This window comes from Pogoniulus pusillus, chromosome 23 (assembly GCF_015220805.1).
Source record: "Pogoniulus pusillus isolate bPogPus1 chromosome 23, bPogPus1.pri, whole genome shotgun sequence".
NCBI classification, from domain to species: domain Eukaryota; kingdom Metazoa; phylum Chordata; class Aves; order Piciformes; family Lybiidae; genus Pogoniulus; species Pogoniulus pusillus.
Genome location: NC_087286.1, coordinates 21,592,454 through 21,613,248, shown reverse-complemented (window position 1 = coordinate 21,613,248; position 20,795 = coordinate 21,592,454). Strand labels below are relative to the sequence as shown.

The following is a 20,795-nucleotide window of genomic DNA, read 5'->3' as shown; positions in this document are numbered from 1 at the left end:
ACAGCTGGCAGAGGAAGCACCAAGCCCGGGCACAGGCACCAGCTCCTGACCCAGATAACTTTTGTAGCTTCACTGTTTCTCTACCCAAATACCCAACCACTACTGATGTAAGCACCCTCACAGCACCCTGCTGGAGTAGATCATAGAATCAAATAGGTTGGAAGAGACGTCCATGATTATCCAGTCCACTCTATCTCCTGCCCCTGTCCAATCAACCAGACCATGGCACTAAGTGCCTCATCCAGGCTTTGCTTCAACACCTCCAGGGAGGGTGACTTCACCACCTCCCTGGGCAGCCCATTCCAATGGCAAATCACTGTCCCAACACAGATACAACATGCCAAGATTAAAGTATTTGTCTCACGTGAGCAGGATGCTCGGGGGAGCCTGACCTGCCTTTCCACAGCCTGCAGCTTCTCAAGTTTCCAAGCTGTTACCTGGTAGCAGGATTCACCTGTGGCTTTGCAGTGCATTAGAGATGGCGCCTGAGCTAGAGCCGGCATTCCAGCTACTCACTGCAGCCAGACCTGCTGCGGGGAATCAACCTGCTGCTGTCAACAGGCATCAAGCAAGCAGTGCAGATGACCTGGCATGGAGTAGTTCAACTGCAAGAAGGCTGCAAGAGAAACCGTGGCTTCTGCACCAGCTGGGGGTGATGTGTCCAACCTGCCTCTGATGTGAAAACCCAGAGCCAGCGATGGGTACACAGCAAAGTCATCAGCCTAGAGATCTCTTTGCAAGTTGAAGAGGTGCTCAGTCCTTCAAGAACTCTTTTTTGGGGGAAGAATGTTTGATCTGCATTGTAAGAGAGACTGCAAGGGAGGAGGGGTACAAGAAAGCCAGGAAGCTGACTTGTGAAACTGGAAATTGTATTCAAAGCACACACGAACAAGAGCTCAATTTCAACAGCACCTGCAGGTTTTATCGGCACTTGCAAAGCTCCATCTGAGTTTTCCTCTGACAAGTTGCTTACTATAATAAAAACAACCTACCAATATCCCTCAACACGGAACAGAGTCAATATTGACACTGCTTGTTAGAGCCTTGATATTTGTTCTCTTGGTGCTCACACCATGCTTTGTTAGGGCACATTAAGCATTTCTCCTAAACGCTGGTTAAAGCAGCAGGAAGGCGAAGGAGCACAGTTTTGTGTGCGGGCAGGGCGGGGCTTTTTTATCTACAAAGCAGTAGGTGAGTATCTCAGCTTCACTGTAACGTTTACACGTGGCTCCCAGCTGATGCCTGGCAGCTAGCCCTCGCTATCACCTTCTGGCCCAGCTCCTGAAACACATTTTTGTGGTATTATTTCCACCATCCCAAACTGAATCCCCGCATGAAAATGTCCTCTCCCTTGCCAACACCATCTCCCAGAAAGCAAGAAGATTTAATCAACCATTTGCCTGGGAAGCAGCCCCAAAATCTAATCCTGGCTCAGCCACCTCCATCTGTAACCTCAAGCAATACTGTGCAGCCTGTTTTCCCCTGCATGCAATGAAGGCCAATGCAGTGCACAAAGCTGCACTGAGATTTAATGTTTCCACTGTGCTTTGAAAAGGGAATGTTAAGAAGATGTGAAGCAGGAGCTGTATCAGCTCTGGGACCAGCAAACTGAGGCTGCTAAATCCTGTGCTGAGCCCAAGCTGCCTTCCCCCAAGACAGTTGTCTTCTCTGGAACAAGTTTCAGCTGAAGAGTAAGCTCAGCTTGCAAACACACAAACCAACTCTGCAGACAGCAACTGCGCCAGGAAAAAGGCTCCTGCAGCTTCGCCCGTAGTGTCGAAGTTTAGGTGGATTGAATAAAAGCATGGATAAAGTTTTGGATAACTAAATATCTTTGTATGTTTCTCTTAAAGCAGCTCCTAAGGATGGTTGCATTAAGGAGGCTCTAAAAAACCCTGTATTTGCCACCTGCTTTCAGGGCTTTTTCCAAAGCCATTTGGAAAGGATCCTCATCCTGCTGGGTGCTCAGGACTGCAAGAAACCCTTCCCTTTGTGCCCAAGACGGTCTCAGCAGGAAGGGGCACAGTTCCAGTACTGGGTGTTAATTTACCTGCTGTTTTAGCTCATCAAGAAACACTCACACCTTGCTCGGTAATGGCTCATGCAGAGACCAAAGTTTGTAGCTAAATGCTCTGTCTGCACTCGATGCATTAAAAGAGTCACCTGAAGAGAGGAAGGGGGAACCAAAAGAGGGTTTGCCCCTTTGAGGGAAAACAGTGGTAATGGGAGGAAATGTGAGCTCTGCTTCCGCTTCTCCAGGAAGCCAAGAGGTTTGTCTTGCCTCCTCTTCCCTCTCTGGGCAATGCATATGGAAGGCTCCACTGCCCAAAGCTCCCTGGAGATCTGTGTGCAAAACCAAGCTGAGCACTTCTGCAGAGCAGCACACACAGAAGCAGCACAGATCAACCATTTCACGTTGCTGAAAAATCAGAGGGTGCTGCCCCAAAATGGGCACGGGAAGCATCTGTCTTCTTCCACTGCACACAGCTGATGCCTTAACACATCAAAGGATGGGTTGGACTTCAGTGGGCTTCCCCTCAATGCCCAGACCATAACCTGACTCAGTAGAGGTGCTGAGCCAAACTTGGTAAGTCAGGGGAAGGGACAGGATTAACTTTGGTCAGAAAAAGGCTTTCCTAAAACGAATGCATTTGGATGCAGTCACAAACCACATCCTGAGATGGACTGAAGGGTCTGTGTCCCTCAGGTCCTGCCCTCCCCACTCCTACTCACTGTCTCCCTCATGCCAGCATTGGTATGTGGTAGGAAAAGCTCCTGACCTCCTCCATTGGGTGGCATTGCCTGGTAAGGACGCCTTGCTCATGCAGGGTAGAAAATACACATAGCAGGGAACTGCTTAACTTTTGGCAGGAGGTCAGCATGCAGTAAGATATAAAACATTTGCTAAGGAAGTGTTTCGAGATTGCTGTTGGAGCTTGGTTCAATTCATTGGGCTCCCCTAGGGCTTCCACCTAGCCGTGTGCCACCGGCCACAAAGCAGATGCTGGAAAAAAAGCTGCTTCCTACCCAGCAGAGGCATCATATAAAGGCAAGAGGTATGAATGGTGTTGGAGCCAGTCCAGAGGAGGCCACCAAGATGCTGAGAGGGCTGCAGCAGCTCTGCTATGAGGACAGGCTACAAGAGTTGGGGCTCTGCAGCCTGGAGAAGAGAAGGCTTGGAGAAGACACTGGAGTGGCCTTCCAGTATCTGAGAGGGCTACAGGAAGGCTGGGGAGGGACTATTGACAAGGTCCGGTAATGGCAGGACGAGGAGGAATGGGTTTGAACTGGCAGAGGGGAGACTGAAACTGGATGTTAGGAAAGGGTTGTTTGCAGTGAGGGTGGTGAGACACTGGCACAGGTTGCCCAGGGAGGTTGTGGAGCACAGAAGCACAGAATGTGATCTTTGATTCCATTCGGTGATTCTGTGCTCTACAACCTCCCTGAAGGTGTTCAGGACCAGGTTGGATGAGGCCTTGAGCAACCTGTTCTAGTGGGAATTGTCCCTGCAGAAGCATGCAGAGTGGGCAGGAGCATGGCACCTCCAGCAGCAGGGCTTGCTGTAAGGCCCAGTTCTCTCCATGGCAAAGAGCTTCATGCCAACAGCTGGGCAAAATTGGTAAACCTTTTTATACCACGACCCTCAAACAGTCATCTACGGACTAAGGTCTCAAGTCCCACTTCAAATTGAAGTGAAAGGAAGAATCAGGCTTTGCAGGAGCAGATGGGTTTCTGACACCCCACTGGATCCACCCAGCACTTTTGGGATGACAGAGAGTGGCTTCTCTCAATGCCTTCCCTGAACAGAAGCCACACACAAACACCTCTATGCTGCGAAATAAAGAATCACCCCAAGTAACTCTGAATGCATCAGGAAGGCAGAGGGCTACCCACCAACACCCATTTTTGGGGTGGAAGTCAACTTTTCGACCTCAGTCCTGAGAAACTATCATTACACCAATTCCCTTGGGTCAATTTTCTGCCCCAGATGACTGAAGCATCACTAGGATTCTGCCAAGCAAGACCTCCAGCACCTATCTGAGGCACATAATGATGGGAAGAGCAGTTGAGACACCGTGCAATGCAGGAAGACCTCTCTGCTCTACTTGGGAGTTGCAAGGCACAGAGGGAGCTCATTAAAAAGGGTCCTCTTGAACTGAAGGACTTCAGCCTGCTGAGGCATGGGACCTTGCTGCTGATCTGCGACTAAACTCTGCTCTCCTAATTTGGAGCTGCTGACAGATCACTGAGGCTGTGTCATTATCCAACAGCCTCTAAATTATAGCCAAGATCCAGTGTAGCAACTCCAGGTCTAGGTGTTAGCCATTGCTGGGCTCCTGACTCATAATTAGATACATGGGCAATATCTTCCCCAAGGCTGAAAGCTGCTGTAAATCTCAGCTCTTTATCTCTGCCTGTCCCCTCTTTAAAAACCCAAAATGAAAGTATATATGAAAAGATGGGAAGTGTCAAAATAGTCTGCATAAACACTGAGTGATTTCCCAGGCAGTTTGCTTGCCTGTCAAAACCACCGGGCTTTAAACATGAAACTGTGTATGCAACTGGAGATATTTGCAAACACTTAGTTATGTCCCTATATAGCTATTTGTACTTGTAATTTTATAATGTAAAATGACAGAGATTGTACACTGAATTGGGGTAATTGCCCTCTAATTTGGAGGGTAATTGCATGCAGCAATTAAGCAACTGCAGATGCATTCTTGCATGTGTGATTATGGAAGTCGGGCCCTTTGTTTGAGCTTTGGGTTTGTTTTCAAGAGCTATCCCTCAAACTTGGTTGAGCACAGCTGGGAAATGAGAGGCTGCTGGGCACTCACCTTGCAGAGCATTATCTGCTGGGATCAGCCACTTCAGTGCCAGCCCAAGCCTGTCCCTTCCCATTGCTCAGCACCTGTAGGGATGCTACAGCAGCCACCTCTGAACCAGGGGCTGCATTCTGGCACACTGCTCAGCATAGGGACCACAACCTAAGCGTGTGCAGAGCGCAAGCTGGGAAGCGCTGTTGGGAAGGGAAAGGCAGAGAAAGAAGGTTACTGCCCCTCAGCTCCCCCTCTCCCAGCCACCTGTCCAGCTCAGCCAGAAGTGCGAATTCAAGTACGTGCTAGCATTTTGCATCCCAAAACAAGGCAGAAGAAGGCTTCCACCAGGGAAAGTTTGGGAAACATTGCTCTGAAGAGACCACCCAGCCACATCTCTACAGAGCTGACAATGAATCTGCAATTAGTAAGTCTTGCTCCAGCACTTATTCCCCAAGCAGAGTGATTTCATTCCTGCTGTACTTAAATACCAGGATCTAAATACATTTTTAGGCAAAGCATCAAACTAGCGATGACATCTGTGGTTAAGCACAACTGTATGCGAGGCCTTAAAGACTCCTTGCTTGCATTGCCTGTTCTTTCACAAAAGCCTTTGTGCTGGTTTGAGCCTAGCTGGGATATTTCAGTGAGAGGAACTGGATGCTAGGCTGTGAAAAGGAAACAATGGTGATGGCTGCTGCACTCATAGGCTTGCTGAGATGGACAAAAACACAAACACAAATACAGATAATCGGGTTGCTCTCTGGCTCTGGCTTTCTACACTTCTCTCTGCCTAACCTGCTGTCTGTGTGACTAATCCTTCTGCTTCCTAACCCTCCTGGCCTATTCTCCAAACTCACCTTGAACGTAGGGCAAAGTCTGGGATAAGGTAGAGGAGTGGGAAGAAGGTGGAAGGGTGGTTGGGAGCCCCTCCTGGGCACTCTGGTTTCTAGGAGGGCTGCTGTGCTCCTGTATTACTTTTCAACTTGCGTATTTCTGTCCCTAGCTGCATGGATTGTAAATTGTCTGTTGTGCTAAGCTGTGAATAGAAAGCTTCATTCTTTAATTTCCAGCTGGGCTGAGTCTAGTCTGGGTGATTTTTTAAGTGGGGGGGGGGGAGGCAGGTAACACCCAAACCATCACAGCCCTGAAACAGCAGAGCCTCATGTAACAGAAACAAGTCGCCCTGGGTCTGCAGAGCCCCCTTCTTTAGCCAAATCTTCACCCCACCTTTGAGGTGCTCACTGGGCAGCATGTGCTGAGGCACAGAGAGAGCAAATACCCAGGGCTTGCCCTCGCAGCTGGCTGGCTGCAGGGATGGGCACTGTGCTGGCTTAGGGAACAACCCCAAAGCAAAACGGTAAGTGTAAGTGGCTGTTGCACAACCTCCTGGTCCGTGCCCCGTGCCAGGCAAGGCCAGGCTCACGCAGGCCTGAGAGCAGCAGCGGCGCAACGCCCGGGGAAGGTATTCCTCTGAATTCTGCTTCCTGTCAATACCTGCGGCGCATCCCCCGACGGAAGAGCGCTGAGTTTGCCAGTCAATCAATGGCTGTTAATCTATTATCTCAGCGTACATCGCCATGGTAACCCGCCATGATGCCATTGACAACCAGTCTCCAAAGGACAGGAGGCTTTAAGTCATTTTCCTTTAAAATTAAAAAAGGAACTTTAATATTAAGAGATACATCCTCCCTGCTCACCAGGGATGACAACTCGGGCCTTCTGTATTCACACCATGACTCACACTTCACAGCTTCCATGGACATCTGTGTAGCAGTCCCGTCCCCCCCCCCCCCCCCCCCCCAATCTATCTCTTTTTTAACTTGGGCTTAAGTCAGTAACAGAAAACAAGGAAATTATTCAGAAGAATTAGATCTTTATTAGAATTTCCCCCCAGACTGCCAGCAAAACCTGCTCTGTAAGATATAGGGAGCGTGCTGTAAGAGTTGTTAATACCAGCTTGGGGAAAGGATGCAATAAAGGTTTAATTCTTCTGCATAATTTCCCTGCTATTTTATTTAAGTCAAAGAGAGTGGACAGAAGGCTCTGGAGAAGGACATGCAGCGTCCCAGCTCCTCACAACCCGGCAGGTTCCTGCTCTGGGAAGATGGAGCTGAGTAAGAGGACAGCGTTATTGGATTTAGCGCAATACTGAGTACACACACGCGCAGCTGATGAGATTAATCTCTTGGCCCAAAGGGGAGGATCGCTCAGGAAAAGGTTTAGTAAATCATTCCTCTGGCCAGGCAGAGCAGCCCAAGGAGGTCTGGCCAGGTCACGGGCTGGACCGGTGTGCGGCAGGACAGAAGCGCTGCCAGCAGTTAATCAATTTTTGGAAGCAGTGCGTTTCTGACCTGAGCTCAGCTGGACCCTTCTGTGTTTTATTTAAAGACGAGATCATTTTAGTTATCCATTAGAAAAATTCTCTTTTGCAGCATCTCAGTTAAGGACAAAGCCAAAATGTAATTAGATTTCTCCCTTCGCATCGCTAACTATATCTGGCTCCCCAAAAAAAGTTTTAGTTCTTTAATAAAACCATCAGGGAGATCAATCAAAAGCATTTAATGCCGTGGTGCTTCTGCAGTTCATGTTTAAATGCACTTTGGGTCACAAATGAGGCAATTTGGACAGCAGAGCTCAAACTGGATTAGTAATAACACACACAGAAAAGGTCTTGCCTTTCTTTTTCTTAAATACAGATACACACTCCTCCAGTGCACCCGAGAGGAGGAAAACAAAATCAAGCTATCCTCAAGAACACAATGTGATGTATCCAAAAAGGGCATCACCACTGCCTGCCAGCATCTGGCACAGGGTGTTACAGAACACACCTAGCTGCAGATCACCCATCCAGACTTTCTGAGCTGCTCTCTACCATGTATGAATGCCCCCAAGGACACCACGTCGTGCAGGGCCCCTGCCAGAAGTGTCAGAGGTGAATGCTGACCACTCCTCATCACTGATCACTGCTCCAGTCTTGCTGACCACACTACTGCTGATCCAAGCCTGGATGCTCCTTCATTCACCCTGCTCATGAGAATCACAGAATCAACCAGGTGGGAAGAGACCTCCAAGCTCATCCGGTCCAGCCTAGCACCCAGTCCTGTCCAATCAACCAGACCATGGCACTAAGTGCCCCATCCAGGCTTTTCTTGGAAAGACACCTCCTGGCTTCCTTGGCAATGCCACACTAAGCAAATGTCTTACTCCATACCAGATGTCCCTAGAGCAGAGGTTAGGTTTTCCCCCAAAAAAGCACAGAGTTATGGAGACTTTTTTGTCCTTAAATTGAAGTGTGCATTTACAAAATCATTAAGCAGACCTTTTTATTTGGCTTGTATCAGCAATGACTCTTCTCTGGCATGAAAAATGGCCCCTTGTGGGCTAAGCACTGCAAACAAGCTACCAAGAAGCTTGTCTCAGTCCCCAGACTTTGCAGCCTGAGTAACACAAAATATTAGCATTTAATGGCAAGATTTAAGCTATTTCCAACTACACTCCTAAAAATCAAATAAAGGACAATCTTTGACCAGATGCCACGAGTCACTAAAGTAAAGCATGCAGCAAATTCTGAAGTGACATTTAGAAGATGATCAGTTGTTCTCTCCAGTTCTCTCTGGGAGCCAGCATGAGGCCTCCAAAGAGCGCAGGAGGAGGAAACGAAATCATCTGTGTTCGTAAATATTTCCCCCTACACTGTGACGTTCTGAGAAGCTTTCAAAGCAATCCAACAAAAGACATCTCCTTCCAGGCGAAGGGAAGAGGAGGATACAGGAGCGACGCCTTCTGGAGCGCAGAGCGTTAAGGAACAGCAGCGCCACAGGGCAGTACCTCTCTCAGGGTCCTCAAGCGCCGGCTCCACGCCGCGGTCCTGGTCCTCCCGGGCTGCTGCCACCAGCAGAAATGCTTTTCAGAGCTCCGGATTTCAGTGCCTTCTCCAGGGAAAGACTGCTGTGCACCTAACACGCCGCAGCACACCTGGCAAGCCACACAGAGCGCTGGGACCCAACCGGCAGCACCTCATTTATGAGATACACGTGGCCCTCTGAGATTTATCAGCAGGGACGTTTCAAATACGCTTTAAAATGTGCTGAGTCCACTAAGATTGGGCCCCGAGTGCTCTTCTATTGATTCTGCCTGACATTTCCAAATACCACAATCTCAAATTTAATTCACTGGTAATTGGAAAAACTGTAATGCATGTAAATGGACAAGAAGATGTTGGAAGTCCAAAAGGTCAAGCATCAGGGAAGTGTGCCCCCAAGAACTAAATGATGTTTGTTTGTCTTCTTGTCGCCCTCTTCCTCTTGAATAATCAAAGCTCCGAGCTGGGCACTTTTCTCAGCAGGGTAGAGGAAGAAAGGAAACAAAAAAGCACAACCACTCTAAATTGGGGGACATGGTTCAAAAATTGTTGTTTTAAACTCCATCATTGACCAAAACTCAAATACACCATAGAGATGACTCACTTAAGCAGCAGATTACATGAGCAAGGAGGAAACTCAGGGAGGAATTAATTTGATAACTCTGTCAGGAGAAGAAGATTCCCTCTGCCAAGAAAACAGGTGTCTAAGATTACCCTTCTGCTACTCTGTAGCTTTACAGCCATTGAGTTTCTCCTTACCAGCCAGTTTCTCCTTACCACACAGTGGCAAAGATCAAATCTTACTCTGTGTCTAAGCTCAAACCTCAGTTTCAGTGTGCTGATGAATGTGTGTTGGCTGATCCCACCTGGGGTCTCTTTTCACCTGAGAAAACCAAATTTCTGCCTCAGGAGAACCAAGAGCTTCAGCTAGAAGAAATGCTGAAGGCACCATAGAGCACAGAGCTCTGCTGAGGGCACCACAGAGCACAGAGCTCTGCGTAACAACAAAGCTGATGGCTGCCTTCAGCATGTTTGAGGGGTTCAGTGGATGGATAAGTAACTAAACCTTGGTGGGCACAGACCACTCACGTGTTATACAAAACAGGGTATGGCCAAATGCTCTAGAGAATAAAGCACACACATTTCAGCTGCCAGGCTGACCTGCCTTCCCCAGCACAGCAGCAAGCACTGATGCTCTGACACCCTGGTGCACTTTAGCTTAAAGGGTAAGGTTATGATGGAAGTACAGTGCATGGACAAGCACGGGCACAATTCACAGCCAGTGTTACACTGATGAAGGAGAAGCATGAGTTACTGTGTCCCAGTCAGACTTTCTCAGTTCATCCCACAGCAGTATGTATGAAAATACTTGGTGACTCCTTAACACCTTTTATACTGCATCCTAGATCTTCAGATCATTCAAGATCCTTGCATCCTAGATCTTCAGATCGTTCAGGATCCTTGCATTCTAGTTCTTCACGTCGTTCAAGATCCTTGCATTCTAGATCTTCAGAGCATCCAAGTGTTGCAAAAAAAACACCCACTGCCTGTAAACAGCCTCCTCCCCAGTAGGCACTGGCACTGCAAGAGTTAACAAGCTTCAGTGCAAGCATGCAAAGGCAGCTGAACCTAGCCTGAAAGACAAGGGAGGCAGGAAGAAAAGCAACTCTCTAGCCCCTGCAATCACACACTAGCCTTAAGCCCTCCAAAAGGAAGTAAAAACATTCCTAAAATTCTTGAGAGGATGAGAAGCTTGTTGTCAGCTGGATCAGAAGTCCCTTTCTGCTGTCTTTACGCTCCCAACGCCAAATCCCACATGAGCAATTTTAAAAGCCTCTTTCACAATGGAGTTTTCTCCCCCGTGGCTGCAGCCCATCTAGGACTGGTCTGATGTTTACAGGAATGCACCTTTCTGCTTTGGGCCTATTGAAAGAAGCTGCAGACAAACGACCCGAGGAAGGAATGCAGCACAATCCAATACCATCATGCAACTTCCAGTGATTGTTTCTGTTACAATGCTGAAAGGCACGGGAAGAAAGGGCTGGACAACGGCAGTGGTCCTCTACAGGCAAGTTATAAACGAGAGGTTGAAGAGATAGTACGCAAAGAGGGGTGTTTGCAGGGTGGCTGTGTTGGAGAATGAAGCCACTTATTAACTTTCATCTTGATTCCATGCGGTCACCAGGGTCTAGATGCCACTGGGAAAGGAAAACGTACGAGTAGTTTGCCCTGGAAAGTTGAAATTCTGCCTGTTCCACAAGGAGGAAGCAATAAAATACCTGTATGCTCCTGGACAGGTGTCATCCTTCCTGGGGACTGGTTTCACAGGCCTTATCCTTCCTGGTTTTACAGCTCTCTCAACCCATAAGAGAGGCTAAATCCCTTTGGAGCACAGCATGCACATGGCATGGACAGAGAAGCACTTACTACTCACCATGTCCAAGCTCCCTGGATGACAGGAGCTTAACAGCTCCCCCCCAGAAATGGGTACGTTCCCTTCCAGTTCAACCTTCTACTTAGATGCCAGTTCCCATGGTGACCAGGCTCCAGGATTTTGTAACACAACATAAACCAATATTTTAGGATTCAGCACTACGCTCCAGACAATCTCCTGACCTCGGGCAGATTGGAATCTCTCTAAGCATCACCTCTGACGCCGCTTCTGCAGCGGCAGGCGTTGATATGTGAGGACAAAGAGATGGAGGTGCCCTCCTTTGGGCACCCTCAGGGACACCACAAGTATTGAGAGGCATTTATCACCAGAAATGCATTGAGAACCCAAGAAATGAGAAGGCTCTGGGCAGATGTTACTGTAGGCTTTCAAGGTATAAGGACACTGAGAAAAGAGACAGAAGTTCTTCACTACGACCAGCAGAGACAGGGCAAGGTTTTAAACTGGAAGAGGACAGATGCTGGAGCATGTCCAGAGCAGGGCCAGGAGGATGCTCAGAGGAATGCAGCAGCTCTGCTGTGAGCACAGCCTGAAAGAGTTGGGGCTGTGCAGGCTGGAGCAGAGGAGGCTGCCAGGTGATCTGAAGGGGGCTACAAAAAAGCTGGGAAGGGACTTTTGAGGCTGTCAGGGAGTGGCAGGACTGGGAGGAAAGGAGCAAAGCTGGGGGTGGGGAGAGTCAGAGTGGAGGTGAGGAGGAAGTTGTTGAGCATGAGAGTGGTGAGAGGCTGGAATGGGTTGCCCAGGGAGGTGGTTGAGGCCCCATGGCTGGAGGTGTTTAAGGCCAGGCTGGCTGAGGCTGTGGGCAGCCTGCTCTAGGGTAGGGCAGGGGAGTTGGAACTGGGTGATCCTTGTGGTCCCTTCCAACCCTGACTGATTCTGTGATTCTATAGATTTAGACTGGATATAAAGAAGACATTTTTAAGGATGAGGGTGGTGAGATACTGGAACTCATTGCCCAGAGAAGCTGCAGATGCTGCAGTGAGTGTTCAAGGCCAGGCTGGATGAGGCTCTGAGCAATCTGGTCTAGTGGAAGGTGTCCCTCCCCATGGCAGGGGTGGGGTGACTAGAGGTCCCTTCCAACCCAAACCCTTCTGTGACTCTATAACGGAGAGTTTGGTCTCTGACAGAAAACCAGGCGATATGGCTGTCAGCCTCGATCACAGAAGTGTTGTGGTGACAAGAGGATGTTTGATCCCTGGTGATTTTCATCATGTTGAGTGTTACCAGCTATGACTCAGAGCACACATCACTGCTCTGCTGCCAAAGTCACCATTCTGATTCCACCATAAGGCCACTAAGTGCCCTGAGTGACCCTCTGATTCACCATGTTTTGGTTTCCCTGGACTATCAACAGTCACTGACACCTGCAGCACTAAGTAAGATCCAGCTGAACTTCTAAGCCATCATTTCCTATCTAGCCTCCCTGGGCTAACCTGAACACTCAGGAGAGAGACCTTTCCTGATGTCAGAGAGCAGGTCGGACCTTGACAGGGCAAACCATTGGAAAATTTGAAGACAGATTTCTTTCTCTCCTTCTCTTCCAGGTTTCAGTACGAGGGCAACCAAGGATCAATTTGTCCTTCTTTAAACTGTCTTGCAAAACATCCTTCAGATACAGAATCACAGAATTAACCAAGTTGGAAAAGACCTTCAAGGTCATCGAATCCAACCTACCACCTACCACCTTCTGATTAACTAAACCATGGTGCTAAGTGCCTCATTCAGTCGCCTTTTAAATGCCTCAGGGGTTGGTGACTCCACCACCTCCCCAGGCAGCCCATTCCAATGCCAGTCACTCTTTCTGTGATGAATTTCTTCCTAACAACCAGCCTGAACTTGCCCTGGCACAGCTTGAGGCTGTGTCCTCTTGTTCTGTCCCTGGGTGCCTGGGAGAAGAGCCCAACCCCACCTGGCTACAGCCTCCCTTCAGGTAGCTGCAGACAGCAATGAGCTCTGCCCTGAGCCTCCTCTGCTGCAGGCTGCACACCCCCAGCTCCCTCAGCCTCTCCTCACAGAGCTGTGCTGCAGCCCCTCACCAGCCTTGCTGCCCTTCTCTGGACACATTCAAGCACCTCAACATCTTTCTTAAACTGAGGCACTCAGAACTGGACATCAGCACTCACAGTACTGATACAGGCCAGGGTGCCATTGGCCTTCTTGGCTACCGGGGCACACTGCTGGCTCATGCTCAGTCAGCTGTCAATCAGTACCCCCAGGTCCTTCTCAGTGCCATTGCCCCATTAGACAGAGTCCTTGTGAGGACTTGTGGTGGGCTTAGGTAGTGATCAGGTTCCTAAAGATCTGTGGTAATAAATAAAGCTGTAAAGTGTGTTGCTCTGGGCCACAGAGCAGAATCACAGTAGAACTACAGAACATTATGGGTTGGAAGGGACCTCAAAAGATCATCTCATCCAAGCCCACTGCCAGAGCAGAACCACCTTTTTACAGTCCAGTTTTAACTATTTTTTTATCCCACTTCTTCCCCACCTCCCTCCTTCCTTTTCCATCTCCTCCTTTTGCACATCTTCCTCCTTTTCTTTCCATCTCCATTGTTTTCCTATCCAGCTCTCTCACTTTAGTACCACCTCCCCTTTTCCACCATCTCTGTCCCTTTCCCACCCCACACTGCATTTCCCCTGTTTCCCCCAAACACAGAGCACCTGGACTCTGCTGGAGTCTCCTCCCACCCCAGGTGTGACCACTTTGCCCTCCCTGCCCACTCCCCTTTATAATCAGCCCCAGAAACAGCAGGAGCCCCAAGCTTGCCCAACTGGGCAGAGGGATCCTCCTCCAGACGTCACTGGTGAGTGCCCCATGGTGCACACTGGGTGAATGGTGAAGGGTTTCAAAGGCCGGGGGGCCTGGTGGCCCCCTGGTTAGGTAGGACTAAGCTTGATGGTTGCTCTAACATCACCCATAGGGGCTGGCTGGGCCTCCTCACTTGGGCTGAGCTCCTCTAGGTTTAGCTGCTACTTTTTGCTTACTTATGATGAGCTTAAGTACTTGGCTGAACTGGAAGCTCCTGGGGGATTATGGAATCACAGAACTTTAGAGGTTGGAAGAGACCTCCAGAGATCATTGAGTGCATAAGAGAGGTTGGAGCTGTCACATGGGCTGTATCTCCCTGGCATTTTGTATCTTGCCCATTGCTGTGGGGTGGTTCACATCCACACATGCAGTCCTCAAAGTGCCCACAGGCTTCCCCTGCCCGCTGTAGGGCCATCTGCCTCCATAGCCTGCAACACGATTTAGGCTGCAGTCAAACTCTTCTGTTTCTCTTCAAGAGCTTCATCAGCAAGATGCAATAATCACTTGTTTACCTCTATGTGCATGAGGTGTGAGATGACAGAGGTGCCTGCAGGAACACACACACAGAGGTCTGGCAACTAAACAGCGATCAGCAAACTGCCACCCTGAACATATCTGCCTGCCTCTCCCTGCTCAGATCTACCTGGGGACACAGGTGTGCAAACTACTCCCTTCTCTCTATCAAAAAAAGAAGGTGCAGTAGAAGACATTGGCCCACACTGCTGTTAATCAGCAGGAACAAAACCCCCACCAAAATCCAAGGCAACCTGGAAAACCGCACTGAGCCAGCAAGCAGTTGCGCAACCGAAGCACTCTGCTGCCGCCGGGTTTGAACAGATAGGGCTCGGCGCTCGTCATCCAAACCTCCTGAACTTTGGTAAGGTGTTGCAGCTATCTGAGAAGAGCAAACAAAGCTTCTGATAACTTTCTGGAGGCCACACAACTGTCCAGCTGCTTCCACACCAACAGCTGCCCCAGGCAAAGCTGCAGGAAAGACAGGAAGCTCTGTGAGTCTGTGACCAGAACCTCTCCCCCGTTTCTACCTCACCTTTTAAGGTTGGAGCACAGATAAGACTAGAGGAGGCTTTTAGTCCACCACCACATGTACACATTTTCCCCGGGTAACACATCACAGCAGAAGCTTTTCAGTATAGATACTCCAGCACAGGATTCACTTTCCTTAATACAATGACCCCAGGAAAACATAAGCTATCAGCTGAGCTATCCTGGGAGCTCTGTGAGCAGGGAGATAGGTGCTCTTCTTAATGCTGAATTAAGACTGGGGAATAATGTTACTGACCAGTCTCTGTCTCAGAGATGGTCCTCACCTTACAAGGGTGAGATGACTGATGAAAAGACAGCCGATGAAGTTACGACGACAGCTGGTGGTACTCAAGCTCAAAACACACCTGGATAAAGCAGTCCTTCACACAAAGGACAGGTGGCTTGGGGAGCTGCTTCTCATAGATGCCCCATAATGTTTTGAGAAGAATCATGTATGCTTGCTTGTTCTGCCATTGCTCCCCAGGCACCTTCTGGCAAGAGATGAGGTCAGGCCACTCTGCTGGATGGGCTTTCATTCTGATTCAGCCTGGCCATTGTCCAGTTCCTGTACTAAATGTCTTCAAACTAAAAATCACCATTTGCAAACCCTTCAGACCTTGCAAGACCCCAGCAGCCACTGGTAACTGCAGTATGTTACTGACTGCAACCTCACTCTCCATTTTCATCTGCCCTCTCCAGACAGTCTGCATTTCTTCTCACGTTGGGATTCAAGGAACCCAATCCCCTCGAACAACTGCCCCGAGCCCAGCAGTGCCATTTGGAGTCAACAGCTGCTGGGAAAAGGACACAACGCCTCCACAAGCTCCTCTCTCTGCCAGAGCCCATCCCTGTTCCCCTTCAAATCAAGGCTTGCAACCATTTCCTCAAGGGGAGAGATTTTGCATGGGAGTTTCATCTGTTTGTTGGTGTTTTCCATCTTAGTAAGTTGTTAAATGGTTTATGTAGCAGGGATAGCCCTGCCACTTAAAGAGGGAAGCATGCAGTAGTAATTATTCATTAACAACACATCAGGAGTGACCTTTACACTGAAGCTGAGGAAGCCACCGTGCCTGTCCAGCTGTATTCCAGAGGATGTGAGCCAAGAGTTTCAAAGGGAGTAAAGAGTTTCACGAAGGGTAGGCAGCCTAAGCTATCTCAGAAAGATGCCTGATTCTTTAGGGGACAAAAGCTGTTTGCAAGGTCTCACATTCAGTGCCTACAAGCCACTATACTGAGTTGAAAAAACTAAGCAGGAGTCACCACAGAGCTCAGTCCAAGCTGGTCTCACAGCCACCTCTGATCCAGCAGAGCAAGGAATGAACACACTGTTCTCCTCCACAGAAAAGGTACCTATCCAGCATGGGATAACTACTGGAGATCACCCAATGAAATCTGAACCATTCTGGTGGCTCTACTGGAAAGCAGTTCTATGGACTGGACCAAAAGCAAGGGCAGAGCTAGCAGCCTGCAGCAAGAGCTGGAGCCCCTTGTTTACAGCAGGCTTCTCTAGGGTAAGTTATGCTGACCCAAGCCACACATCCCCTGTAACAAAAATCTAACTCCTGTCCCTGTGCCACAGGTTTTTCAGAGGGAGGTAATTAAGTTTTGGGGGTTTTTTCTGTTGGAAGAGGAAGAAAACAAGTTCCACCTTTAGGCTGCCATCTCAGGCACATGTGGATGCATGTAGGAAGCACAGTGCCACACACAGAAGTGAGAAGCAAAGCCAAGGCACACACACATGGTCCAGGCACCAGAATCATTTGTGAAGCAGAAACAAGAAGCATCACTTTATGCACGATTACATTTTCAAAAGCAAAGGGAGTTAGGGAATGTCTCTGAAGACAGCCAGTAAGGTTCTGCAGGGATCGCTGACTCAAGCCCTCGATCTGGCTGTTTAGCTGATGACTGGAAAACAGCTCTGGCTGTGTTTATTCTGTAGACAAAGTCCAGCTAAAAATTCATCCAGGCTTAAATAATCTGTGTAACAATGACCTCAAAACCCCCAACACAACACTGCATTGCATGCAGGTTTCCCAACAGGATGAAGCATTGTCAGGGCTGCTATCCAGCTATCCCCTCTTGATGCACAGTCTGCTATCACAGCATTCTCATCTCTGCACCACCATTACTGCTCCTGGAAGTAACACACTATTGCATTTCCATTTGCATTTCAATATGGCCCCAAGGGCTTAACATACATCTGGTCCTCACTGCAGCTACTCTCTTCCCAAAGAGGATACTGCCTAAAGAAGTCGAGACAAAGGATGTGTCTTGAGCAACCTCATGACACAGGCTCTCGGGAAACCATGAGCAGAGCCTCCCACCTGCTAGCGCAGCAAAGCATCCCAGTTTACTCTGCAGCTCTCCATGCCACCACTGCTCTACAAACAGCAGCAAATGTCATTCTCCCAGTTATCACAGATGGGGAGAGCCAGAGGAGGAGGCACAGGTCCAAGCCCAAGGTTACACATCAGGTCAGGAATGAGCCACTAGGAATATTTGACTCATCAATGTCAGAAGATTCCAAACTTTCCATGTTATCTAAACAACAAAAGCCTAATACAAGACACTATAAAGAGGTTGCTGAGCACAGCTTGGGAACTGGAGATCTCACATGCAGCCTTGTAGCTTTATACCTATCACCTTGAGATAAGTGCCCCTTTCACCCCCCTTCCCCCCCATACATCCCAACCTGGCAGTGATTTCGCTCCTATCACAAACATTATACTCAGTGGGAGAGAAGGACTTAATGTCCTTTAAAGACATTTATACAGTGTTATTAGTTAGGATTTGTGAGCTATTCCAAGTAACAAAACACTGCTTTTCTTCCAGAGTGAGTAATTCTATTCACATACTCAGTGTCTCCCATCACAATGCTGATCCTAACCCCCCTTCTAGCCCACAGTTCTGGGGCTCAGCACAGGCAGAGATGATAAATGAGACCAAGTGCCTCAGACCAGCCATGCAGCTGATTAACCCTCTCTCCTCCTTGGTGAGCTTGGGATGGTTACATCAGTTTTGTTCCTGCTGCCCAAGGAATTGGCAGTGGCCACGCTGGGCACGGGGAGATGGTGCCTCCTGCCCAGAGTAAAGTCAGCCTCTGTCTGCTGGTAAGCAGAGAACTGCAGACAGAAGAATCCTCAGATCCATTTAAGAATAATCTCAAAATAGGGCAGTGCCTCTCAACCGAGGCCTTGCCAAGATGCTTAAGCTTTCAGCCACTCACTTTTCACATCGGCTGTGTGTGTTTATTCCTCCCCAGCCACCTGCACGTCCCAGCCCCAGCCTCGGCCACTAAGCTGCGGCATGGGTTTGGGTTTTTTGTTGTAGGTATGTCTAGCAAGGGCTCAGCAACATGCTTCTCTCTCCATCTATTAAATAGTGCTTTATGCACGTATAGATTTAAGGCCAGCTAGCTAAGAGCACAGCATGCAGTGCAGTGACTCATGCAGCCAGCAAAGGATAAAATTGGCTGCATGCATGCCCGCATAGGGCATTCTGCAGCTCTTCCTATAATTAGTCCTTCAAACACTAGAGGGAAAAGTCACCAATTCAAAGAGGTTCCACTTCCCCATTATTCACATATTTCCAAATCAAATGGTTGTCTGTCACACAGCAACATGCCATTGCCCTAGGATATCCAAATGCAAACTGAAAAGTCTCTCCAGGAACAGGATTTGCTTTCATTACATTTAGATCACCTAATTCATTTTAAAATTATATATAATTAGCCTCTCCCTCCATTCCTCCCCTCTCCAGTTCAATATTCTCTCCCAAGCAATTTATGAACATACCACACGTGCCAGTGGTGTTTCTTCTGAGGCAGCAGTCTTTTGCCTCTCAAACAATAAAAGGAATTTTAATGCCTTTCTCTTTCTCCCTGGCATTTTCTTCGAATTGACAAATCTTTCCTGTGTGCATTAGCACCAAAACTACATCCACAAGTCTATTTTCTTCTGTTTATTTATTTTTTCTTTTCCTAAGCAAACATTTCTGAGGAACTTTTTACTTTCCATTTGCCTTCTGACTGCCAGAGACTTCAGGCTCCCATCCCTAATGTTTTACAGCAATTTCCCATCGCCATCATCTTCAGCATGCTATCTTCACTTAAACAGCTCTGCTTTCAGTTTAAATCCTTGGGATTCCAGCAGGTAAACCTGCTGAAAAGCCCAACATGAGAGAAAAAACAGAGTGCCCTGATCTCTCTCCCATCACTGCGCTGTTATAGGGCCAATCCCAGCAAGGATGGAATCTTGAACTAGAAAGACAATGAGTCCTCCATCGTGGGAAAGCTTTTCAGCAAGCACAGAGGATGCTCCTGAGACGAGCAAGTTCTTACTGACCAGCTATTGAGTATAAAGCAGTTATTTCAGTACTGCTAATTTTCAAACAGAGAAAGAGGAGGGCACCAGAGACAGTGATTGGCATTGGAATGGGCTGCCCAGGGAGGTGGTGGAGTCACCGTGCCTGGAGGTGTTGAAGCCAAGCCTGGCTGGGGCACTTAGTGCCATGGTCTGGTGATTGGCCAGGGCTGGGTGAGCCTGGAGGTCTCTTCCAACCTGCTTGGTCCTGTGATTCTATGAGTTATTCTGAATTTATGGGTAGAGCTGGGCACTGCAATGCCAGTAGGGTGCAAGATTTATGTTTAGAAATCAATATTGCTTGCTGATTTTGATATTCAGGGCTCTCACCACTGACCAGTATTTTTAATAGATTCCTTCCTATGGTCATGAAAACATTACACAAAGGAAAGCAGAGAACCTAGAACATGTAAGAAATAACTAGCAATAATGCAAACACAGGAAGGACATCAGATTGTTAGAGTGAGTCCAGAGTAGGGCCACGAAGATGCTCAGAGGGCTGCAGCAGCTCTGCTCTGAGGACAGGCTACAAGAGTTAGGGTTCTGGAGCCTGGAGAAGAGAAGGCTTTGAGGAGACCTTGGAGTGTCCTTCCAGCATATGCCAGGGCCTACAGGAAGGCTGTGGAGGGACTGTTGACAAGGTCTGGTAACGACAGGATAAGGAGGAATGGGTTTGAACTGGCAGAGGGGAGACTGAAACTGGATGTTAGGAGAAGTTCTTTAGAGTAAGGGTGGTGAGACACTGGCACAGGGTGCCCAGGGAGGTTGTGGCTGCTCCCTCCCTGGAGGTGTTCAAGGCCAGGTTGGATGAGGCCCTGAATGACCTGTTCTAGTGGGAGGTGTCCCTGCCTATTGCAGGGGTTTGGAACTGGATAAGCTTTGAGGTCCCTTCCAACCTAATCCATTCCATCATTCTATCTCCCCATGAGGGAGAGATGACATTTGCTGCTGCTTCCTGCTCTGTTCCAACCTTCTACTGAGATTTCCCTGAATTTAGGGGAAAAAGATACTAATCATCACCCAATGTAGCACAGATGATGCTGGAGCTAAATGAGGAGTGTATGATCTCTAAACAGCACAGCATCATGGAACGTGGCTGCTGTGCCACTGCCACCATCCCAGCACAAACCACCTGGCAGGTTTTGCTAAGATGAAATCAAGTATTCCTCTGTGTCAAAATGATGTCACAGGTGTGATGACTCCCAACAGGCCAGGAACCTGTCCGCTTCACCCTTCTGAAGTGATGACTTTGGGGGTTTTAGGCAACAAAACAGGGAAATAAGCTCTTAGAGTTTCTTCCAATCTGCAAAACCAATTCATACAAAACCCTCAGGAGGCAAAAGGATGTTTCAGCCAGTTCCCACTGGCATCCATGGCCCCGGGCAGCTGCTGCCTGGACCACTGCACCGGGGCTTAGAACATGACTAAGACAAAAACCCCACAGCTTT

General features: G+C 48.6%; 1 protein-coding gene and 1 long non-coding RNA gene across 4 annotated transcripts in view; one reads left to right on the top strand and one right to left on the bottom strand.

Moving 5' to 3' along the window:
• Window positions 1-20,795, bottom strand: part of ACVR2B (activin A receptor type 2B) — a 109,339-nt gene that overhangs the window by 25,835 nt on the left and 62,709 nt on the right. The window lies entirely within an intron of this gene.
• On the top strand, window positions 13,901-18,853 carry LOC135185756 (uncharacterized). 2 transcript variants are annotated; one of them, XR_010306587.1, is made up of 2 exons: window positions 13,901-13,937; window positions 14,470-18,853. It is a non-coding gene; the product is annotated as an uncharacterized LOC135185756 (long non-coding RNA). The 2 variants fall into 2 exon arrangements; XR_010306586.1 differs by having other exon boundaries at window positions 13,906-13,937; window positions 14,419-18,853.